This window comes from Macaca nemestrina, chromosome X, assembly GCF_043159975.1.
Source record: "Macaca nemestrina isolate mMacNem1 chromosome X, mMacNem.hap1, whole genome shotgun sequence".
In the NCBI taxonomy this organism is placed as follows: domain Eukaryota; kingdom Metazoa; phylum Chordata; class Mammalia; order Primates; family Cercopithecidae; genus Macaca; species Macaca nemestrina.
In genome coordinates, this window is record NC_092145.1 from 158733803 (window position 1) to 158760262 (window position 26460).

General features: G+C 45.2%; 1 protein-coding gene across 1 annotated transcript in view; it reads left to right on the forward strand.

Moving 5' to 3' along the window:
- Positions 1–11662: 11662 nt before the first annotated feature.
- The window catches only part of LOC105478056 (P2Y receptor family member 8), a 67265-nt gene continuing 52467 nt past the window's right edge, over positions 11663–26460 (forward strand). Inside the window, exon 1 of the mRNA XM_011735017.3 lies at positions 11663–12263. The gene's annotated coding sequence lies outside the window, so the exon portion shown is untranslated. The remainder of the gene's footprint in view (positions 12264–26460) is intronic.

A 26460-nucleotide genomic window follows, 5' to 3' on the forward strand; every position in this document is an offset into this window, starting at 1 on the left:
CCCAATCCCTGCTCCCCAGTCCCTCACAACCACAAATCTACTCTCTATTTGTATGGATCTACCTGTTCTGGACATTTCATAGAAATGGAATCTTACAAAGTGTGGCCTTCTGTGTCTGGTTTCTCTCACTGAGCGTGATGTCCTCAAGGTTCATCCATGCAGTGGCCCGTGCCAGAACCTCATTCCTTTTTCATGGCTGCATAGTATTCCATTTTCATGGCTGTGTAGTATTCCATTGCAGGGATTTATCCTGCATATCCACTCCTATGTGCATAGATATTTGAGTTGATTCCACCTTTCCGCTATTGTGTGCTGCTATGCGTATCCCTAAGTGGTTCTGCCTCTTGATAGATTTAATTTAAAAACAATAAACAACCATCAAGTGTTTTCCTCCTGAGTCGCAGGTCACAGGGATGCTTGCCTGGAATTCTACAAAGTGTGGCCTTCTGTGTCTGGCTTCTCTCACTGAGCGTGATGTCCTCAAGGTTCATCCATGCGGCAGCCTGTGTCATTCCTTTTTCAAGGCTGTATAGCATCCCATTTTCATGGCTGCATAGTATTCCATTTTCATGGCTGTGTAGTATTCCATTGCAGGGATTTGTCCTGCATATCCACTCCTATGTGCATAGATATTTGAGTTGTTTCCACCTTTCCGCTATTGTGTGCTGCTATGCGTATCCCTAAGTGGTTCTGCCTCTTGATAGATTTAATTTAAAAACAATAAACAACCATCAAGTGTTTTCCTCCTGAGTCGCAGGTCACAGGGATGCTTGCCTGGAATTCTACAAAGTGTGGCCTTCTGTGTCTGGCTTCTCTCACTGAGCGTGATGTCCTCAAGGTTCATCCATGCGGCAGCCTGTGTCATTCCTTTTTCAAGGCTGTATAGCATCCCATTTTCATGGCTGCATAGTATTCCATTTTCATGGCTGTGTAGTATTCCATTGCAGGGATTTGTCCTGCATATCCACTCCTATGTGCATAGATATTTGAGTTGTTTCCACCTTTCCGCTATTGTGTGCTGCTATGCGTATCCCTAAGTGGTTCTGCCTCTTGATAGATTTAATTTAAAAACAATAAACAACCATCAAGTGTTTTCCTCCTGAGTCGCAGGTCACAGGGATGCTTGCCTGGAATTCTACAAAGTGTGGCCTTCTGTGTCTGGCTTCTCTCACTGAGTGTGATGTCCTCAAGGTTCATCCATGCGGTAGCCCGTGCCAGAACCTCATTCCTTTTTCATGGCTGCATAGTATTCCATTTTCATGGCTGTGTAGTATTCCATTGCATGGATTTGTCCTGCATATCCACTCCCATGTGCATAGATATTTGAGTTGATTCCACCTTTCCGCTATTGTGTGCTGCTATGTATATTCCTAAGTGGTTCTGCCTCTTGATAGATTTAATTTAAAAACAATAAACAATCATCAAGTGTTTTCTTCCTGAGTTGCAGGTCACAGGGATGCTTGCCTGGACTTCTACAAAGTGTGGCCTTGTGTGTCTGGCTTCTCTCACTGAGCGTGATGCCCTCAAAGTTCATCCATGCGGTAGCCTGTGCCAGAATCTCATTCCTTTTTCATGGCTGCATAGTATTCCATTGCATGGATTTATCCTGCATATCCACTCCCATGTGTGCATCGTTCTGCCTCTTGATACATTTAATTTAACAAGAAGAAACAACCATAAAATGTTTTCCTCCTGAGTTGCAGGTCACAGGGACGCTTAATCAAGACCCCAGAACCGAGTCTATAAGGGAGTGAAATTGGTAGCCTGGGCCTCCTGTAGCCAGTACTTTGGGTTTTTTGTTTTGTTTTGTTGTCTTCAAAGATTTTAGTGCCAACCTCTGCAGAAAAACAGCACCCCTAGATGAGGAGGATCAGATAGGGTTCGCGATGCAGAAAGTTGGAGGGTGTGGTCCTTCCTGTTCCCGTACCACCTTTGCAGTCAACAACGGACCTACCCAGGGCTGCAGACAGGCGGGCAGACAACCGGGTTACTCAGAAAAGCCTCACGAGAAGGGAAAGGCGGTGTTTACACAGCCCCGGCAGGGTTCTGGTGTCCATGCCTCCTAGGGACAGGGTTCCTGTGAAAGTCATTGTGAAGTATGTTTGCCAGGCACTGGGTCCCAGGACTGCTCCAGTGTCCGGGTCTTTATGGCATGGATGAGAAAGCGTGGCCATCTCTGTTTTCCCCATACACATTCTCTACGTATTGCATCTGGCCCTGAACACCAACTCAAGAGGGCCCTGGTAGCGTCAGCTTCAACCCTGACCCTCCCTGCAAGTGGATTATTCTTCCCATTCCCTCATTTGCTGGGGCTGGAACCTTCATGTTTCAGGACAGTGTCTTGGTTCTTATACGTTGCTATCATGAAATACCATAGCCTGAGGGCTTTATCAACAGCAGGCAGTTATATCTCATGGTTCTAGAGGCTGGAAGTCCAAGGTGAAGACGTGGCAGACTCAGCGTCTGGTGGTCTATGAACCAGTGGCTTCCTGGTCCATAGATGGCGCCTTCTTGCCGTGTCTGACACGGTGGAGGGGGTAAAGGAGCTCTCTGGGGCCCCTTTTTATTTTATTTTATTTTATTTTATTTTATTTTATTTTATTTTATTTTGTTGTCGTCGTTGTTATTTTAGTTTTTTGAGATGGAGTGTCACTCCATCACCCAGACTGGAGTGCAGTGCTGTGATCTCAGCTCACTGCAGCGTCCACCTCCAGGGTTCACACCATTCTCCTGCCTCAGCCTCCCGAGTAGCTGGGACCACAGGCACCTGCCACCATGCCTGGCTAATTTTGTTTTCGTATTTTTATTTATTTAGTTATTTATTTATTTATTTATTTATTTATTTATTTAGAGACACAATTTCGCTCTTTTTGCCCAGGCTGGAGTGCCGTGGCGCGATCTCAGCTTACCGCAACCTCTGCCTCCCAGGTTCAAGCGATTCTCCTGCCTCAGCCTCTCGAGTAGTTGAGATGACAGACGTGCACCACCACGCCCGGCTAATTTTTGTACTTTTAGTAGAGATGAGGTTTCCCCGTGTTGGCCAGAGGCTGGTCTTGAACTCCCGACCTCAGGTGATCCGCCCGCCTCGGCCTCCCACAGTGCTGGGATTGCAGGCGTGAGCCACCGCGCCCGGCCTGCTGGTTTTACAAGTGTCTGACGGTTCTCCCTCCACACGCTCTCTCTCTGCTCCACCTTATGAAGAAGGTGCCTGCTTCCCGTTTGCCCTCCGCCATGACTGTAAGTTTGCTGAGGCCTCCTCAGCCATGTGGACCTGTGAGTCAACGCGGCCTCTTTCCTTTATCAATTACCCAGTCTCAGGCCAATCTTTATAGCAGGGTGACCACGGACTAACACTGCAGGCTCAGAACAGAGACCCCCATCCCAGGAAAGAGATACGGAATGCCAGGCTGGGGTTCTGTGGGACCTTGGAATGGAATCTGTCATGAGAAAGGAAATCATGCCATTAGAAGGAAACAGACTTTGAGATCCACCAGGCCTTTGGGCCAATGGCATAACCATTCCGAGTGATTTTTATTTTATTTTATTTTTTTTGAGACAGAGTCTCACTCTGTCATTCAGGCTGGAGTGCAGTTGTGTCATCTTGGTGCTCTCTGCAACCTCCGCCTCACAGGTTCAAGTGATTATTCTGCCTCAGCCTCCCGAGTAGCTGGGGTTACAGGTGCATGCCACCGCACCTGGCTAATTTTTGTATTTTTAGTAGAGACGGGGTTTCATCATGCTGGTCAGGCAGGTCTCAAACTCCTGATCTCAGGTGATCTACCCATCTCGGCCTCCCAAAGTGCTGGGATTACAGGCATGAGCCACTGTGCCTGGCCTTTTTTTGTTTTTGTTTTTTGTTTTGGTTTTTTTGAGACAGAGTCGTGCTCTTGTTGCCTAGGCTGGAGTGCAATGGCATGATCTTGGCTCACTGCAACCTCCACCTCCCAGGTTCAAGCAATTCTCTCACCTCAGCTTCTCAAGCAGCTGGGGTTACGGGCGCCCGCCCCAGTGCCTGGCTAATTTTTTGTGTTTTTTTTTTTTTTGAGACGGAGTCTTGCTCTGTCACCCAGGCTGGAGTGCAGTGGCCGGATCTCAGCTCACTGCAAGCTCCGCCTCCCGGGTTCCCACCATTCTCCTGCCTCAGCCTCCCGAGTAGCTGGGACCACAGGCGCCTGCCACCTCGCCCGGCTAGCTTTTTGTATTTTTTTAATAGAGACGGGATTTCACCGTGTTAGCCAGGATGGTCTTGATCTCCTGACCTCGTGATCCGCCCGCCTCGGCCTCCCAAAGTGCTGGGATTACAGGGTTGAGCCACCGCGCCCGGCCAATTTTTTGTATTTTTAGTAGAGATGGGGTTTCACCATGTTGGTCAGGTTGGTCTCGAACTCCTGACCTTAAGTGATCCCCCACCTCCCCTCGGCCTCCGAAAGTGCTGGGATTACAGGCACGAGCCACCATGCCCGGCCCCGAATGTCCTTGTAACACGAGCGTTTTTTGATGACAAAAAGGCCGTGCATCCAGCTGGCACATCAGAGCCCAGTAACTGTCAGCGACCGATACCACCTCACTCAGACCAGGAACGGCTCCGAAGCATCATACCCCCAAAATACACTTGGCCTCTCATCCCGCAAGCAGCCACCAGCCTTTCGCTACAATAGGCTTGGCCCTCAATCCTGCAAGGTTAAGAGGATGATGGTGCACACGGAAGGGTAAGAATTCATCTCCTAAGACAACGATCCCAGAGGCTCGGTGAGACCTGCGTCCCCCAAACACCCCCAGGGTGACCTGCAGCGTGGCGCCCGACAGGCCACACACAGTCACATCCATCTCCTCTGCTGCCCCTGGTTCACAGGAAACCAGCTCAGCCCACGATGTCCATCCTTCACTTGTCTCCGAGGGATGGCTCTGAGGCAGGTCCCACACGATCCCTCAAAGGTCTCAGCATGATGGACCCTTGGGTGGTTCCTTGGACCCCGTTCATGCTGTGTTCTCTTCTTTCTCTTTCCTTTCTATTCCCCGTCTCCATCCATGCCCAGAATCTTTTTTTGTTTTGCTTTGTTTTGTTTTTTTGAGATGGAGTTTCACTCTTGTTGCCCAGGCTGGGGTGCAATGGCGTGATCTGGGTTCACTGCAACCTCCGCCTCCCGGGTTCAAGGGATCCTCCTGCCTCAGCCTCCCGAATAGCTGGGATGACAGGCACGTGACACCACATTTGGTTAATTTTTGTATTTTTAGTAGAGACGGAGTTTCACCATGTTTGTCAGGCTGATCTCGAACTCCTGAGCTCGTGATCCACCTGCCTCGACCTCCCAAAGTGCTGGGATGACATGTGTGAGCCACCACACCCAGCATTTTTTTTTCTTTTCTTTTCCTGAGTCTAAGTTTCACTCTGTCGCCCAGGCTGGAGTGCAATGGCACGATCTCGGCTCACTGCAACCTCCGCCTCCTGGGTTCAAGTCATTCTCCTGCCTCAGCCTCCCGAGTAGCTGGGATGACAGGTGCACACCACCACACAGGACTAATTGTTGTATTTTTAGTAGAGACAGGGTTTCGCCATGTTGGTCAGGCTGGTCTCAAACTCCTGACCTCAAGTGATCCACCCACGTCGGCCTCCCAAAGTGCTGGGATGACAAGCATGAGCCACCGCTCCCGGCCGACACCCAGGATTTTGCTCAGGGCGTGTTGCAGGAAGAGTTGAGACTACAGCCCTCCACATCCTAACCTTCCTCGTATCTTCAAAGACCCTATTAGCAAATAAGCTTCCTTTCTCACCTTCAGAGCACGAACCTGCAATTATTTTAAAGGGCGTATGGGAAGCAGCATTCAATATCCTCCCCATCCCTAAACCAACGGCTGCAGATAGAATCACGTCTCCACACCTGGCCTGCACGGATGTGCTTGGATTTCAGGACTGGGATTCTATTTCTGGGACGGTCTAGGCCTCCCAGGCCTGAGTGAACAGCCCCCGAAAGCTTCACGGTGTGCTCAGCCCCGAAACGTTGCGTATGCAGCAGAGAAGCTGATACAATGGCTCGGACCCCACCGCAGCTCCAGGCCGCCTTGTCTGTCTGTCCCTTGCGTGGGCACCTTGTGAGGGCAGCTGCCAACAGCCTGGTTTCCCAGGGCAGACGTGGGGACCTGGCCGGGGCTGCTATTTCTGTCCCTCTCTTCCTCCAGGGCCCGTCAGTTTTCCGTTCCACTCTCAACATCAGGCCCTCAGCTCTCCCGGGACATGAACGCATCCTGTTCCTGGTTTCCTTCAGAGAAACAGCCCCAAATGACCTCACGGCGGTCACTAAACCCACCGGGGTTCAGCCGGCGTCCTCAGATCAAGCTCAGATCGGCTCAGACACCTTCAAACGCCATGTCAGAGAAATAAGCACATTCTTCCCTGCAACCTGCAACCCGGACTCACAAAACATGACGCATGGTCCCCACGAGATGCAGATATGAGCCTGAGTTATCGACATCGGTCTGTAGCACCCGGCCTGAGGGTCTGTAGCTGCCCCACAGAGAGGTCAAGCAGGTGGACAGCTACGCACAGCCGTCGTCCCAGAAACTAAGAGGGAATTCCTCCTGCCTACTGGGTTTTCCGCTCTGACATTGGTCTCCCTAGGCCTTCAGCCTGGAACTCACACCCTCAGCTGTCCTGGGTCTCAGGCCTTCAGCCTGGAGCTCACACCCTCAGCTGTCCTGGGTCTCAGGCCTCCAGCCTGGAGCTCACACCCTCAGCTGTCCTGGGTCTCAGGCCTTCAGCCTGGAGCTCACACCCTCAGCTGTCCTGGGTCTCAGGCCTTCAGCCTGGAGCTCACACCCTCAGCTGTCCTGGGTCTCAGGCCTTCAGCCTGGAGCTCACACCCTCAGCTGTCCTGGGTCTCAGGCCTTCAGCCTGGAGCTCACACCCTCAGCTGTCCTGGGTCTCAGGCCTTCAGACTCAGACGGGAGCTCATACTCTTGGCTCTTCTGGGTAGAAATTCAGACTCAGACTGGAATTCACACCCTTGGCTCTTCCAGGTCTCCAGCTTTTCACACAGCAGATTGCGGGACACCTCAATCTCCGTAATATTATGAGTTTATTTCCTCCAAGAAGTCTCATATATTATAGAGTTGTTAAAATACATATGTATGTATTGATAAATATGTAAATATGTATAGAATATATAAATATTTATAAATTATATAAAAGAAATATATTTGCCTATGTCCTCATCTACCTAAAGATATAGACAATAAAACACATATATTTATATATATGAACCTTGCACGCCCAGATAAAAATGGATGTCTTATGTATATATAAAAATACATTCTATTGGTGCTTTTCTCTGGAGAACACTAACTCATGTAACGATATATCTTTTTTTGGGGGGGGTAAACAATTTTATTTTTTAAAATTTTATGCCGCAAAATTATATCATGCACATTCACAAATAAGAAACTTGTCTTTAGGACATTAACCATTGGAAGTTTTCACCCGACTCACATACTTTTTCCTTTTAAGTTGCTATTGGGTTAACTGATATTTAGCATTTACTCTGAAGTTTGGTAAAACGTGTCATCAATCTGTTACGAGATAATTCACATCTTTTGCTAAGTGTTCTCTGGGCTTGCACGTACTCTCGACCAAACAAAACACCCCCTGGCTCCATACTCTAAACTATCTTTGTAGCCTACGTTATAAGATGGGGAAAGTCAAGAGAAATCTTTGTTTTGAGACGGAGTCTCGCTCTGTCGCCCAGGCTGGAGTGCAGTGGTGCAATCTCGGCTCACTACAAGCTCCGCCTCCCGGGTTCCCGCCATTCTCCTGCCTCAGCCTCCTGAGTAGCTGGGACTACAGGCACCTGCCACCACGCCCAGCTAATTTTTGCACTTTTAGTAGAGACTGCAACCTCTGCTCCCAGGGTTCAAGCGATTCTTCTGCCTCAGCCTCCCAAGTAGCTGAGATTACAGGTGTCCGTGACCACACCTGGCTAATCTGTGTATTTTTAGTAGAGACAGGATTTCACCATGTCGGCCAGGCTGGTCTCGAACTCCTGACTTTGGGAAATCTGCGCACGTGGGCCACCCAAAGTCCTGGGATTACAGACATGAGCCACCACTCCCGGCCTTTATTTTATTTTAGATTCTGGGGATGCATACGCAGGTTTGTTACAAGATATATTGTGTGATGCTGAGATTTTGGGTATGAATATCTATCTATGACTTAGTTACTGAGCTTAGCACCCAAAAGGTAGTTTTTCAGCTGTTTTTCTCCCTCCCTCCCCTTTCTAGGAGTCTCCAATACCTGTTGTTATCACCTTTTTTTTTTTTTTCTGAGATGGAGTTTTCACTCTTGTCGCCTAGGCTGGAGTGCAGTGGCGCGATCCTGGCTCACTGCAAGCTCCGCCTCCCGGGGTTACGCCATTCTCCTGCCTTGGCCTCCCGAATAGCTGGGATTACAGGTGCCCGCCACCATGCCCGGCTAATTTTTGTATTTTTAGTAGAGGCGGGGTTTTGCCATGTTGGCCAGGCTGGTTTCGAACTCCTGACCTCAAGTGATCCTCCCACCTCAGCCTCCCAAAGTGCTGGGATGACAGGCCTGCGCCACTACACCTGGCGACCTTTTTGTATTTTAGTAGAGATGAGATTTCACTGTAGATTTCCTTTCTTCTCTCTGACTCGAACCTGAAATTAATGAAAAATGCCACCGAAAGATAAAATGTTAAAATGGGCATCCCATGTGTTGGCAAAACACACCTGCTCCTGAAAAATAATAACAGGGAACCGGGTGCGGTGGCTCACGCCTGTAATCCCAGCACTTTGGGAGGCCGAGGCGGGCGGATCACAAGGTCAGGAGATCGAGACCAGCCTGGCCAACATGATGAAACCCCGTCTCTACTAAAAATACAAAAAATTAGCCAGACGTGGTGGCGGGCATGTGTAATCCCAGCTACTCAGGAGGCTGAGGCAGGAGAATGGCTTCAACCTGGGAGGCGGAGGTTGCAGAGAGCCGAGATCGCGCCACTGCACTCCAGCCTGGACGACAAGAGTGAAACTCTGTCTCAAAAAAAAGACAATTAAAAAAAGCCAACCAATGATAAAATGTTAAGATGAGCATCCCATGTATTGCCCGAATACACCTGCTCCTGAAAACAAACAAACAAACAAAAAAAACAAAAAACAAAAAACAGGGAACTAGGTGCAGTGGCTCACGCCTGTAATCCTAGTACTTTGGAAGACCAAGGCAGACGGATCACGAGGTCAGGAGATCGAGACCAGCCTGGCCAACATAACGAAACCCCATCTATACTAAAAATACAAAAAGTTAGCCGGGTGTGGTGGTGTGCGTGTGTAATCCCAGCTACTCGGGAGGCTGAGGCAGGAGAATTGCTTGAACCCGGAAGGCGGAGGTTACAGTGAGCTGAGATGGCACCACTGCACCCCAGCCTGGGCGACAGAGCAAGACTGTGCCTCAGAAAAAAAAAAAAAAAAACAATAATAATAATAATAATATTCTATCTATTCAATTTCAGTTGTCTTTACTTTTTCATTACTTTTAGCCTTTTATCAACATATTGTTTTCGAGATCACATCTTTAATTTTCTTGTTGTTGAGACAGAGTCTCGCTCTGTTTCCCAGGCTGGAGTGCAGGGGCGCGATCTCAGCTCACTGCAACCTCCGCCCCCCGGGTTCACGCCATTCTCCTGCCTCAGCCTGCTGAGTAGCTGGGACTACAGGCGCTGCCACCTCGCCCGGCTAATTTTTTTGTATTTTGTAGAGATGGGGTTTCACCATGTCTGTGCCCGGCTAATTTTTGTATTTTGTAGAGATGGGGTTTCACCATGTTGGCCAGGCTGGTCTCGAACTCCTGACCTCAGGTGATCTGCCCGCCTCGGCCTCCCAAAGTCCTGGGTTTATAGGCGTGAGCCACCGTGCCCGGCCTTTGTTTTATTTTAGATTCCGGGGGTACATGTGCAGGTTTCTTACAAAGGCATATTGTGTGATGCTGAGACTTTGGGTATGAATGATCTCATGACCTAGCTACTTAGCTTAGCACCCAGTACGTAGTTTTTCAGCCCTTCATCTCCCTCCCTCCCCTGTCTAGGAGTCTGTAATGCCTCTTGTTCCCATCTTTTCTCCTTCCTTTCTTTCTTTCTTTCTTTCTCTTTCCTTTCTTTCCTTTCTTTCCTTTCTTTCCTTTCTTTCCTTTCTTTCCTTTCTTTCCTTTCTTTCCTTTCTTTCCTTTCTTTCCTTTCTTTCCTTTCTTTCCTTTCTTTCCTTTCTTTCCTTCTTTCTTTCTTTCTTTCTTTCTTTCTTTCTTTCTTTCTTTCTTTCTTTCTTTCTTTCTTTCTTTCTTTCTTTCTTTCTTTCTTTCTTTTTCTTTCTTTCTTTCTTTCTTTCGAGTTTTCGCTCTTGTCACCCAGGCTGGAGTGCAGTGGCGCAATCTCGGCTCACTGCAACCTCCGCCTCCCAGGTTCAAGCAATTCTCCTGCCTCAGCCCCCCGAGTAGCAGGAATTACAGGCATCCACCACCACGCCCAGCTAGTTTTTGTACTTTTAGTAGAGACTGCAACCTCTGCTTCCCGGGTTCAAGCGATTCCACTGCCTCAGCCTCCCAAGTAGCTGAAATTACAGGTGTCTGTGACCATGCCCGGCTAATTTTTGTATTTTTAGTAGAGACGGGGTTTCAGTATGTTGGCCAGGCTGGTCTCGAACTCCTGACCTCAGGTGATCCAGCCACCTAGGCCTCCCGCACTGCTGGGATGACAGGCATGAACCACCGCGCCTGGTCTGTTGTTCTCTTCTTTATGTCCATGAGGACCCCATGTTTACCTCCTGCTTATAAGTGAGAACATGCGGCATTTGGCTTTGTGTCTCTGTATTAATTCGCTTTGGAGAATGGCCTCCGGCTGGATCCAAGTTTCTGCAAAGGACATCGTTTCATTCTTTTTCATGGCTTTGTACTATTCTGTGGTGTCTATGCACTCCGTTTTATTATTCTTATTATTTTTATTTATTTATTTATTTGTTTGTTTTTGAGACAGAGTTTCGCTCTCGTCGCCCAGGCTGGAGCGCGGTGGTGCCATCTCGGCTCACTGCAACCTCCACCTCCCGGGTTCACACGATTCTCCTGCCTCAGCCTCCCCAGTAGCTGGGATTACAGGCGTCCACCACCATGCCCAGCTAATTTTTGTATTTTTAGTAGGGGACGGGATTTCGCTATGTTGGCCAGGCTGGTCTCGAACTCCTGACCTCAAGTGATCCACCTCCCTTGGCCCCCCAAAGTGCTGGGATTACAGGCATGAGCCCCCACACCCAGGCTGGCTTGAGGGTTTGTACCCTGTGTTTTCCCTGAGCCGTGGTTCAATATTCACTCATTCTTTCGGGGTGACAGATCCTTCCATCTCAACCTCCTCCTCGCACGAATGACAACAGCCCACCATCGCTCCTCACAAGCAAGGATGCCGGAACTCGGGAACCTGGTCCTCAGTCGTGAAACCTGCCAATCCTCAGGGGATGTTGAGGGTATGAACCTCTCCCGTCGGTGACCCAGTGTCAGAGCCGGAATGATCAGTGCCCAAGGTCTGTTGGCTTGTCACAGTCTGGCCGTGTACCGAGACGTCGCAATTCGCACAGCTTTAGAATCTAAAAGGAAACGTGTTCTGGGTTTTTTTTTTTTTTTGGGGTTTGGTTTTGTTTTAATTTCAGAAGAAACAGGAATCTCTTCTGGGGAATGCCACGGCACTTTGCCGCTGGTGACAACGTCGAGGAAAATCATTCTCCCTCTTTTCCTCTCTAGAAAATTCTCAGGGTTTTCTTCGAGTGGGGCCCCCTGGGAGCCAGTGATAGGGAGGTGGGCGGTTAACGGTGCCGCCCAGAGACCGAGCGATGAGCTCAGCCCTGCACACCAGGGTTCAGACAGTTACACAGGAAATTTCACAACAGGCTTCCTTTCCACCTAAGCCTGAGTCGTAACCGTGGTTGTCCGCTCGGAGGTAGAGTTTGCAGAATTTGCATTTGGAGATGATCGTGCCAGCCGGCGGGCCACCCAGCGGGGAGGCCACCCTTGCAACGTTTGCTGGAGAGATGGAACTGGAAGGGCAGCTGTCTGCCACCAGCAAGCACTTTCTTAAGCACTCTGGGTGGCCAGGGCTTGCAAGCTGGTGGCTGACCCTCTGAGTCCTGGGCTCTGAGGCACACGGCCGTCGACTTACGCGTTGGATTCCGTTACCTGGAGAACCTCTGAACTCTCACCTGCTCCTTCTGCCGCTGCTTCTGCACGGGTGAGCTGCCGGGCTGGCCGTTTCTTCTTGTTCTGTGTTGTCAAGGGAGATGAGAGGGTCGCTGGGAGGGTCTGTGTGGGGTGAGAACATGGGGGAAGACGGTGCAAACCCCATGAAGTATATTCTTCTCACGCTAGAGGAGACCAGGTGTGCAAATCTGCAAATTCCCTGCGAAGGAGACTTTGCAGAACCGCTTAGCGGGGAAATGCTCACATTTTCCAGGGATGCAAACCACCTTTCCTTTAAAAACTCATTCCATGAACTTTGGGAGGCCGAGGCGGGCGGATCACGAGGTCAGGAGATCGAGACCATCCTGGCTAACAAGGTGAAATCCCATCTCTACTAAAAAAATACATTTAAAAAATTAGCCAGGTGCAGTGGTGGGCGCCTGTAGTCCCAGCTACTCGGGAGGCTGAGGCAGGAGAATGGCGGGAACCCGGGAGGCGGAGCTTGCAGTGAGCTGAGATGCGGCCACTGCACTCCAGCCTGGGCCACAGAGCGAGACTCCGTCTCAAAAAAAAAAAATCTTATATATAAATATATAAGATATATAAATATATCATATATAAATATCTTATATATAAATATATAAGATATATAAATATATCATATATAAATATATATAATATAATATATATAATTTATAATATATAAATATATATAACATATATAAATATATATTATATATAACATATAATATATTAAAAATATATAATATATATTTTTTTATGGCGGTGACACACGCCTGTAATCCCAGCACTTTGGGAGGCCAAGGTGGACGGATCACTTGAGGTCAGGGGTTCGAGACCAGCCTGGCCGACATAGTAAAACCCCGTCTCTACTAAAACTATAAAAATTAGGCGGGTGCGGTGGTGCCCACCTGTCCTCCCAGCTACTCGGGACGCTGAGGCAGCAGAATCACCTGAACCTGGGAGACGGAGGTTGCGGGGAGCCCAAGATCCAAGATCGCGCCACTGCACTCCAGCCTGGGTGACACAGTGAGACTCTGTCTCCAAAAAAAAAAAAAAAAAAAAAAAGGAAATTATCCCACGTTGCAAAAACAGTACTTTCACTTGGGCACTGTCACACGGATGCCAGTGTCCTGCGTGCACCAGGACGCTGCCCCTTTTCCAAATATGGGCGTCCCCCACCCCCAGGGGGACAATGAGGTCAGAGGCTGAGAGAGGGACGCATGGGACTCATCGGACGGTAGGCAACCCTGTCTTTGTAAAAGCAAGTGCGTTTCAGATGCCTTCTGCCAGGTCCCCACCTGGCTGCGCCACTAACATGGACCAAGCTTGGGGTGGGTGGGAGAGATGAGGTCCCCTGGGAGAACCACAGAGACCCTCCCTCCCTCCAGTGCTACCCACACTGCATTTCTGGGTTTGCCACTTAAGGTTCTGGGGGAGAAGTGATGGCTTAGGGTTGATAACAGCAGAGTAGCTATTGCCAGTGGTGAATATGTACAGGTCTGGACTTGGAGAGGCCCCTGGCCTGGGCAGGTGGCCCCCTCTTGTCTGAGTCTCTCTCCTGCTGCCCTGTCCTCCAGCCCTGCCTCTCCATCAGCATCTCCTCGTTGGCTGGGCCTGGGCAGGGTCCCCAACCTCCCTCCCACAGCCCCTCTTCTGTCCCTGGAGGCACTGAGGTGGGCGGAGCAGGGTCCAGGGATCCCAGTGTCCACCTGGCTCCCTGCTCTACCTCTCTCGGGCTAGGAGTTTCTGCACGGCCCCTGGGAGACACACGACCCCCTGCAGAAGGTACAGAAAGAGGGTGGGCGGGATGGGTGCCCCCAAGATTACCCCCAAGGACTGCACTGAGCTCAGGGAACTCCAGGGACGGTTCTGCAGCTCACACTGTCGCTCCCCAGGGACGCAGGATCTGTGTTCATTTAGGACAAAGCAACAGATATATCTGTGTGTGTGTGTGTGTGTATATTATATATAATTATGTAATATATAAATAATATATAAATAAATATATAGTATATGTAAATATATAATATATAAATAATAAATAATATGTAAATGTATAATATATTTAAATAATAAATATATACATATATAATATAAAAATAATAAATAACATATAAATATATAATATGAAAATAATAAATAATATATAAATATATAATATGAAAATAATAAATATATAAATATATAATATGAAAATAATAAATATATAAATATATAATATGAAAATAATAAATAATATATAACCTATTTAAATAATAAATATATGAATATATAATATGTAAATAATAAATAATATATAAATATATAATCTATTTAAATAATAAATATATAACTATATAATATGAAAATAATAAATAATATATAAATATATAATCTAATTAAATAATAAATACATAAATATATAATATGTAAATAATATATAAATATGTAATATATAAATAATATAAAAATATAAAATATATGCATAATAAATCATATATAATCTATTTAAATAATAAATATATAAATATATAATATATAAATATATGATATATAAATAAAAATATATAAATATATATTTAAATAATAAATATATAATATATAAATAAAAATATAAATATATAATATGTTTAAATAATAAATAGATATACCATACAAATACAAATAATATATAAATATATAATATATTTAAATTATAAATATAAAATATATAATATTTAAATAATATATAATATAGTTAAATAATAAATACATAAATATATATCATATAAATAAGAATAATATGTAATATATTTATATAATAAATATATAAATATATAACATATAAATAAAACATAATATATAATATATTTAAATAATAAATATATAAATATATAACATATACATATATATTATTTATGGCTCCAACAATCTCTTTTATTGCCTCAAGAAAGCAGTCTTCAGAAAATTTTTTCAGAAGTCGATATGTGTTTTTGTTGGTTAGTTTTACACTTTTTACTTCTATAGGTTTTGGGGAAACAGGTGCTATTTGGTTACACGAGTACGTTCTTTAGTGGTGATGTGTGAGATTTTGGAGTATCCATCACCTGAGCGGTATACACTGAACCCAATTTGTGGCCTTTTATCCCTCATCCTCTTCCCACTCTTTGCCCTGGAGTTCCCAAAGTCCATTGTGTCATTCTTTTTTTTTCTTTGTTTTCTTTTTTTTTTTTGAGGTGGAGTTTCACTCTGTTGCCCAGGCTGGAGTGCAGTGGCACAATCTCGGCTCACTGCAACCTCCTCCTCCCAGATTCAAGCGATTCTCCTGCCTCAGCCTCCTCCTGAGTAGCTGGGATTACAAGCATGTGCCACCTTGACCGGATAATTTTTGTATTTTTAGTAGAGATGGGGTTTTACCATGTTGTCCAGGCTGGTCTCGAACTCCTGACCTTGTGATCTGCCCGCCTTGGCCTCCCAAAGTGCTGGGATGACAGGTGTGAGCCACCGCGCCCGGCCATTGTGTCATTCTTTTATGCCTTTGCATCCTCATAGCTTAGCTCTCACTTATGAGTGAGAACATACGATGTTTGGCTTTCCATTCCTGAGTTACTTCACTTAGAATAATGGTCTCCAATCTCATCCAGGTGGCTGCAAATGCCGTTCTTTTTCATGACTGAGTAGTATTCCATCATATATATGTGTGTATATATGCACACACGTCTATATATATACACATACGTGCGTATATGTATATACACATACGTGCGTATATGTATATACGCATGCACGCATATATGATGTATATATGCATGTACACATATATGGTGTATATACGCATGTACACACATATATGATGTATACACGCATGTACACACATTTATGATGTACACACGCATGTACACACATATACGATGCATACATGTATGTATACACATATGTATACACATACACACATATATACACACATATATGATGTATATATGTATGTATACATATATGTATATGTACATATATATACACATACACCCATATGTGTGCATATATACATGCATACACATATGTGTATATGTACATGTGTATGTATACATATGTACACGTTTGTGTGTATATGTATATGCGTATATATACACATGTACACATGTATTTCTGTGTGTATATATACATATATGTGTATGTGCATGTGTGTATATACACATATATGCCTGTATACATGTGTATATATACACACATATGTATTACCTACACATATATGTACATATGCATATGTTTGTATATCTATATACATATATGTATGCATATGGCACACATCTATATGACTATATATGTGTGTTTGTGTCAGTGCCGGCATTTGTATATATAAATATAGCACAGCTTCTTTATCCACTTGTTGATCCATGGGCGTTTGGGCTGGCTCCACATTTTTGCAGTTGCTAATTGTGCTGCTATAACCATGCGTGTGCAAGTATCTTTTTCGTATAATGAGTACTTTCCTCTGGGTCGATAGCCAATAGTGGGACTGCTGGATCACATGGTAGTGCTACATGTAGCTGTTTAAGGAATCTCCACACTGTCTTCCATACTGGCTGTACTAGTTTACATTCCCACCAGCAGTGTAGACGTGTTCCCTGTTCACCACATCCACGCCAACATCTGTAATTTTTTTATGTTTTGATTAGGGCCATTCTTGCAGGAGTGGGGTGGTATCGCACTGTGGTTTTGATTTGCATTTCCCTGATCATTCCTGATGTTGAGCGTTTTCTCACGCCCCTGAGCCGGGCTGGGACCTCGAAGGCTGCATTGACGCTTTTGGGCAGATTGCTCTGCTCCAGGGAAAAGGTGCTGGTGCCCTGAGCAGAGGGACGTTGTGGAAGCAGAATGTGTGATTTTCTGGCCAAGGAGGGCTCCATGGGAGGGAGGAATCCCAGGAGACTCTCTATGGCTGGGAAGGGAGTGGCACAGACAGAAGCAGGTGGCAGGTGCCAGGTTGTGTTGGTTTCAGATGATGAGTTGGCAGAGTGACAATACACTGTCCAGGCTCCCCAGGAGTTCATGAGCTGGGGGTGGGCTGAGCATGTGGACCCCTCGGGCTGGGTGCCGTCAGGCTGTGAGGGGAGCCTGGACATTGTTTATGGGAGACTCTGTGAGCAGGGGGATCCCTGAGGGAGAGAGCGTGCAGGAAGACGGGGACAAGGACAGTTCTTGGGGTGGAACCAATTGTGAGACACAAAAGACACAGACTGTCTGCTGGGGCACTAGTGACATTTGAGGGGGGGATTCCCTGTGGTGGGGCCATCCTGGGGACTGTAGGGTGTTGAGCAGTGTCCGTGGGCTCCAGCCACAAGGTGCCAGGAGCACCCACAGTTGTAACAATTAGAAATGTCTCCAGATATTACTCAATATCTCCAGGTAGCAAAATCACCTGCTTATCTAACACTGTCTTAAAGATAGATGAGAGACAAATTAGATAGATAGATAATAGATGATAGCTAGAGAGATGATAGATAGATAGGTAGATAGATGACAGAGAGAATTGAAAATAGATACATACATAAATTAGATAGCTAGATAGATACGTACATACATTCATACATACATAAATTAGATAGATACATACAAGGATAGATAGATAGGTACATACATACATAGATGGATGCATAGATTAGATAGATGATAGATTAGAGAGATATGTAGATAGATGAGAGATACATAGGATGGATAGATTCATACATACATACATACGTACCTACATGCAGATAGATAACGGTGATGATAGAGAGATAGATTGATAATAGAGATAGATAGAATAGATACATACATACATAAATTAGATACATACTTACAAAATAGATTAGATAGATACATGCATACATGGATAAATAGATTAGATAGATACATAGATAGATGCATAGATTAGATAGATGATAGATTAGACAGATACATAGATAGATGAGAGATAGATAGGATAGACAGATACACAGACACATGCATGCATAGATATAGATAGATAGATAGATAGATAGATAGATAGATAGATAGATAATGGTGATAATAGATATATAAATAGATAATAGAAATAGATAGATAGATAATGGTGATAATAGATAGATTGACAGATAGATAGATAGATAGATAGATAGATAGATAGATAGATAGATAGAGGTGATAATAGATAGATAGATAGATCGATAGATAGATCGATAATAGAAATAGATGATAGATAGATGATAGATAGATAGATAATAGATGATAGATACATAAATAGATGGATGGATGGATGGATAGATAGATTGATAATAGAAATAGATAGATAGATGATAGATAGATAGATAGATAATAGAAATTGATGATAGATAGATAGATGGATAGATATATAGATAGATAATAGAAATAGAAAGATGACAGATAGATGACAGATAGATAGATAATAGAAATAGCTGACAGATAGATAGATCAATAATAGAAATAGATAGATGACAGGTAGATAGATAGATCGATAATAGAAATAGATAGATGACAGATAGATAGATAGATAGATAGATACTTAGATAGGTAGATACATGGATACACAGATGGATGACAGACAGAGAGAGAGAGATTCTCTATACTAAAAGCAGGGTCTTTCCACGTCAACACTGTAGACATTTGGGGCCAGGTGATTCTCTGTGGTGGGGCTGTCCTGTGCACTGTAAGGTATTGAGAAGCATCCCTGGCTCCACCCAGCAGATGCCAGGACCACCCCCACAGTTGCGACAACCAGAACTGTCCTCAGACATTACCCAGTGTCCCGTGATGAGAAAAATCACCCCTAGCTGAAACCACTGTCAAACGGTAGACATAAATGATAGAGATGAGAGATAAATGCTAGAAAGGTATAGATAGATGATAGATAGAGAAGATTAATACATAGGTGTAGGTGCCAGATAGAGAGATAGATATGATATGTAGATAAATTGATAAATGATAGATAGGATAGATAGGTATAGACAGATAGATAGACACTAACAGAGACTCTCTCATTCTCAGGCAGGATATCTCAGCCTCAGCACTGCTGACATGTAGGGCTGGAGGATTCTGTGTGTTGAGCCTATCCTCTGCACTATAGGGCATTGAGCATCATCCCGGGTTCCACCCACCATGCGCCAGACACACCCCCTCCAGTTGTGACACCCCAAACTGCCCAAGGTATAGACAAGCATCCCCACTGGAACAGAATCTCCCGCAATTCTGAACCACAGCATGGGAGGCCGGCAAGATAAGACAAGATGATCCTTCCAGAGATCTGGAAGGAGAAGCAAGACCATGTCCCATCCCCCAGGTCTCAGAGAGAGAATGGGCTGGGTCAAGGGACTGTGGATCACTTCCCTCCATTTCTCCATCTCCTGATGTGCTGTATGCATGCTCTTGTTTCTATAATAAAGTAAGTAGAATTCAAGAGACTCTGTCATTACAAGCCGCAGATGTGTAGATTAAGCAGACATCCCCTGTGCAGATCAGGTCTCAGGGGAAATGGCGGGTTTATTCTCCACCTTTCCAAGACCAAGGGCCCCTCTGTGTGTAAGGTTATTCTCGTCAAACTTGCTTATCTGCCCGAGGACTAAATGCTGGCTTCCACATGTGACATTTTTACTTGCAAAACTGGACCAATGGGGAGCGTCATTCATACTGTCCCATGCAACAAAAGGAACTGAAAAGGTGCAGGAATGAGGAGACTCAAATCCACACTCATTCAAAGAGACTGAAATCCACACTCATGCAAAGAGACTCAAGTCCACACTCATGCAAAGAAACTCAAGTCCGCACTCATTCAGAGACTGAAATCCACACTCATTCAAAGAGACTCAAGTCCACACTTATGCAAAGAAACTCAAATCCACACTCAGAGACTGAAACCCACACGCTTTCAAAGAGACTGAAATCCACACTCATGCAAAGAAACTCAAGTCCACACTCATTCAAAGAGACTCAAAATCACATGCATTCAAAGAGACTCAAATCCACACTCATTCAGAGACTCAAGTCTACACTCATTCAAAGAGACTCAAGTCTACACTCATTCAAAGAAACTCAAGTCCACACTCACTCAAAGAGACTCAAACTCACATGCATTCAAAGAGACTCAAGTCCACACTCATTAACAGAGACTCAAACCCACATGCTTTCAAAGAGACTCAAGTCTACACTCATTCAGAGACTCAAACCCACACACTTTCAAAGCAACTCAAGTCCACACTGATTCAAAGACATTCAAACTCACACACATTCAAAGAGACCCAAGTCCACACTCATTCAAAGAGACTCAAACTCACACGCATTCAAAGACACTCAAATCCACACTCAATCCACAGACCAGAGCCAGCCTCTTGGAAGCACTTGCTCCTCTGGGCTTCCCTGGGATGTTTAAAGTGGTTTTGAAGATGTCCTATGAGGATGAATGCAAGACTTTGAGTTCACACGGTGCTGATGGGCAGCTCCTGGTACTCAGAGCTGTGATGACCTCCTCAAGGGGCAGTTGTGCAACAGTAGCTCTGATGGACTCTCCAGGAAACCACTCTCAGCAAGGAGCCCTGTTATGTGCACACCTGCATGAGCCTCTCAGCCAGTGGTTGAAATGGGCATGTTGCAGACAGCCTCCCGGTGAGATGCAAGAAACGAAACCTGAAGCTCAGTGAAGCTGGAGGCTTCCCAGGCACCAGCTGGTCAGTGAAGGGGCTGTTGTCCATCTACAGTGTCCACATGTCCATCACAAGCTCTTGGCACCAACACAGGCAACTTCTAGCACACTCAGTCTCTTACCCTAGGGTTAGAGGAATTCTGTCTCCAGGTATTTATTTATCACTCATCTGTTCTGGGGCTGGAGGAGAATGAGACTACCCCTGCACTCAGGGCAGGGACAGACCAGCAGGTGGCCACACGTGGAATAGAAACAGGAGATACTCCTTCAGTCTCAGCCACAGGGAATGAATGAGCAGGGTCCTTGTAGGGACTGTGACTTTGTAGATGAGAGACCAGAAGAGATTACCATGGCCTCAGTACTGTTTGTTGGATGGTTGAATGGATGGTTGCATAAATAGATGGGTGAATGAATGAGTGAATGAATGAGTGAATGAGTGGATTAGTACACTAGTGAGTGGATGGATGGATATGGAGACAGGTGAATGAACGAGTGGATGAATGGATGGAGGGATGGATGGATGGATGGATAGATGAGTAAATGGATAAGGAATGAATGAGTGGATGAATGAATGAATGAAGGGATGATTGGATGGATGAATGAGTACATGAAAGAATAAATGGATGGATGGATGGTTGGATGAATGAATGGATGGATGAATGGATGGGTAGGTGGATAAGAAATGAATGAATGAATGAGTAGATAAACGAATTAGTGAATGAATGGATGCATTAATAAATGAATGTGTGAATGAATAGTGGATGGATGGATAAGTGGATAGATAAATGGATGGATGGATGGAGGAGTGGGACAGGAATGAATGAATGAATAAATAGATAAATGAGTGAATAAATGGATGTATGAATAAATGAATAGGCAAATGAATAGTGGGTACAGGGATAAGTGGATGGATAAATGGATAGATGGATGGATGAACAGATGGATGGATGAGTGGATGGATAAGGAATGAATGAGTGGCTGAATGAATCGATGAATAAGTGAATGAGTGGATGCATGAATAAATGAATGGGTGAATGAATAGTAGATGGGTGGCTAAGTGGATGGATAAATGGATGGATGGATGTGAATGTGTAAGGAATACATGAAGGAATAAATAGATAAATAAATGAGTGAATGAATAGATGCATGAATAAATGAATGGGTGAATGAATAGTGGATGCATGGATAAATGGATGGATGAATGGAAGGATGAATGGATGAGTGGATGGATAAGGAATAAATGAATTAATTAATGAATGGATAAATGAATGAATGGATGCATGAATGAATAGGCGGATGAATAGTGGATGTATGGATAAGTGGATGGATGAATGGATGGATGGATGAACAGATAGATGGATGAGTGGATGGATAAGGAATGAATGAGTGGCTGAATGAATCGATGAATAAATGAGTGAGTGAATGAATGGATGCATGAATAAATGAATGGGTGAATGAATAGTGGATGTATGGATAAACGGATGGATAAATGGATGGATGGATGGATGAGTGGGTGGATAAAGAATAAATGAATGAATAAATAGATAAATGAGTGAATGAATGGATGCATGAACAAATGAATGGGCAAATGAATAGTGGGTACATGGATAAGTGGATGGATAAATGGATGGATGGATGGATGAACGGATGGATGAATGAGTGGATGGATGGATGAGTGGATGGATAAGGAATGAATGAGTGGATGAGTGAATCAATTAATAAATGAATGAGTGAATGAATGGATGCATGAATAAATGAATGGGTGAATGAATAGTAGATGTACGAATAAGTGGATGAATAAATGGATGAATGGATGGATGGAGAGATGAGCGGATGGATAAGGAATAAATGAATGAATAAATAGATAAATGAGTGAATGAATGGATGCATGAATAAATGAATGGGCAAATGAATAGTGGGTACATGGATAAGTGGATGGATAAATGGATGGAAGGATGGATGAATGGATGGGTGGATGAGTGAATGGATGGATGAGTGGACGGATAAGGAATACATGAATGAATGAATAGATAAATGAACGAGTGAATCAATGGATGCATAAATAAATGAATGGGCGAATGAATAGTGGATGGATGGATAAGCGGATGGATAAATGGATGGATGGATGAATAGATGGATGGATGAACAGATGGATGGGTGAGTGGATGGATAAGGAATGACTGAGTGGATGAATGAATCGATGGATAAATGAATGAGTGAATGATATGCATGAATAGATACACGGATAAATGATTTCATGGGTGGATGGATGGATGAATGGATGAGTAGATGGATGCATGACTGAGTCAACTGGTGAATAGACGGAAGGTTTCCAGTCAACCGCCCCAAATTAATGCATACTCCTTCTGAGGCTTTGGGGAGAATCTTTCCTGCCTCTCTCCAGCTTCTGATCCTCTGCCATCCTTGACGTCCCTGGACTTGGGAATGTCTCCCTCCAATCTCTGCCTCCGTCTTCACACAGCAATCTTCCCTCGGTGCGTGCCTCAGTCTCAATCTCTTCTCAGAAAGACCCCAGTCCTACAGGATTAAGACCTCGTCCAAATGCAGTATGACGTCATCCTAACTTACATTTTAATCCCATCTGCAAAGATCCTATTTCCAAATAAGGTCCTATATTCACAGGTACCTATGTTGAGGTCTTCAATGGGTCTTTGGAAGGGGTGCAATCCAACTCAAAACACTCCCCAAACAAATTCTTCACAAAACACTGAGCTCCTTGGCCTAATCAGAGGAGGAGAGAGGATCTTTTGCACCAATAGGGATTTGGGGGGTCCCCACTCAAACCCTCCATACTGTTGTGGAGCACAACTCCCTCCAAGGCTACAGACCCTGGCTACAGGACTGTGAGAGGGTGAAGCTGCCCCATCCTGAGACCACCTTCTTGAGCACCTGAACGGGACACAGACCCTCACTGTAGACAGGTCAATGAATGAGTGGATGGATGGGTGGGTGGGTGGGTGGATGGATGGATTAGTGGATGGATGGAGGGATAGATGGATGGATAGATGGATGGATGGATGGATGGATGGATGGATGGATGGATGGATGAGTGGATGGATGGATGGATGGATAGATGAGTGGATGGATGGATGGATAGATGGATGGATGGATGGATGGATGGATAGATGAGTGGATAGATAGATGGATGGATGGATGGATGGATAGATGGATGGATGGATGGATGGATGGATGAGTGGATGGATGGATGGATTAGTGGGTGGATGGATGGATGGATGGATGGATGGGTGGATGGATGGATAGATGAGTGGATGGATGGATAGATGAGTGGATAGATGGATGGATGGATGGATGGATGGATGGATGGATGGATGGATGGATAGATGGATGGATGGATGGATGGATAGATGAGTGGATAGATAGATGGATGGATGGATGGATGGATGGATAGATGGATGGATGGATGGATGGATGAGTGGATGGATGGATGGATTAGTGGATGGATGGATGGATGGATAGATGGATGGATGGATGGATGGATGAGTGGATGGATGGATGGATTAGTGGATGGATGGATGGATGGATGGATGGATGGATGGATGGGTGGATGGATGGATGGATGGATGGATAGATGAGTGGATGGATGGATAGATGAGTGGATAGATGGATGGATGGATGGATGGATGGATGGATGGATGGATGGATAGATGAGTGGATAGATGGATGGATGGATGGATGGATGGATGGATGGATGGATGGAGGAGTGGATGGATAAGGAATGAATGAGTGGATGAATGAATGAATGAATGAATGAATAAAGGGATGAGTGGATCCTCAGAAGAGAGAGAGGTAAGCAGCTGGCAAGTGTGACAAGCCTACTGTGTACAAAGGGACATTCTCAATGCTCCCTGACATCGTCAAATTCTTCAAACAACCCTGAGTGCAAGACCCAATTCTACCTCATCGCTACGTTGCAGATGAGAAAATCAAACAGGAACAGGGTTAGGGGGAGACGTGTAGACCCTCCAATGCCAAAAAACTCAGTCACCAAAATAAATACTGCTGTTTTATTTGCTTTAATTTATTGAGGTGAAATTCATATAAAAAAAATTCACTGGGCAGGGTGGCTCATGCCTGTAATCCCAGCTCTTTGGGAGGCCAAGGCAGGTGGATCACTGGAGGTCAGGAGTTCCAGACCAGCCTGGTCAACAGAGTTTTTCAGTGAAACCCTGTCTTTACTAAAATACAAAATTAGCCGGGCGTGCTGGTGTGCACCTGTAATCTCAGCTACTGGGGAGGCTGAGGCAGGAGAATCGCTTGAACCCGGGAGGTGGAGGTTGCGGTGCACACAGATCACGCCATCGCACTCCAGCTTGGGCAACAGAGCGAGGCTCCCTCTCAAAAAAAAAAAAAAAAAAATTACCATCTTAAATACAATCTAATGGTATTTAGCTCATTCACCGTGTTGTAAAATCATCCCCTCTATATACTTCCAATACATTTTTATGACTCTTAAAAGGAGACCTGTGCCTATTTGCAGTCCCTCCCACTTCTCCCTTCCCTCCTCCCTCTGGCAATCACAAATCTGCAGTATTTTTCAGCCTAAACAGGAAGGAAGTACCAATACCGCTACAATGTGGATGAACCTCAAAAATTCTATGCTAAATGCAAGAATTGTGAAACTCAGAGAATACTGGCGACCAGGGAGATTATTAGGGTCAAGGAGATGATTGGGGGGGACCAGGGAGCATATTGGGGAATAGGGATGTTTTTAGGGACTAAAGCGACACCCTTGGAGAAAGTTCTGTTGCACAAGCCCCAGAGGTCACACCCTTCACTGCTACTCCAAACCGCTTGCTGTATGTTTTTTTTTTTTTTTTAAGTTTTTTACATTTTTGTTTCTCTGCAATCTCCACCTCCGGGGTTCAAGTGATTCTCCCGCCTCAGCCTCCCAAAAATAGCTGGGATTACAGGCATGCGGCACCACGCCCAGCTAATTTTAGCATTTTTAGTAGAGATGGGGTTTCACCATGTTGATCAGGCTGGTCTCGAACGCTTGACTTTGAGTGATCCGCCCATCTCAGCCTCCCAAAGTCCTGGGATTACAGGTGTGAGCCACCACTCCTGGCCTTAATTTTTATTCTTAGAGGCAGAGTCTTGCTCTGTTGCCCAGGCTGGAGTGCAGTGACATGATCATAGCTCACTGCAGCCTCTAACTCCTGGCCTCAAGTGATCCTCCCCCCTCAGCCTCCCAAGTATCCGAGATTACAGGCATCGACTGCCATGCCCGGCTAATGAAAGGGTCTTGCTCTGTTACCCAGGCTGGAGTGCAGTGACATGATCATAGCTCACTGCAGTCTCTAACTCCTGGCCTCAAGCGATCCTCCCCCCTCGGCCTACCAAGTAGCCAACATTACAGGCACTGACCGTCATGCCCGGCTAATGAAAGGATCTTGCTCTGTTGTCCAGGCTGGAGTGCAGTGACATGATCATAGCTCACTGCAACCTCTAACTCCTGGCCTCAAGCGATCCTCCCCCCTCAGCCTCCCAAGTAGCTGAGATTACAGGCATGGACTGCCATGCGTGGCTAATGAAAGGATCTTGCTCTGTTGCCCAG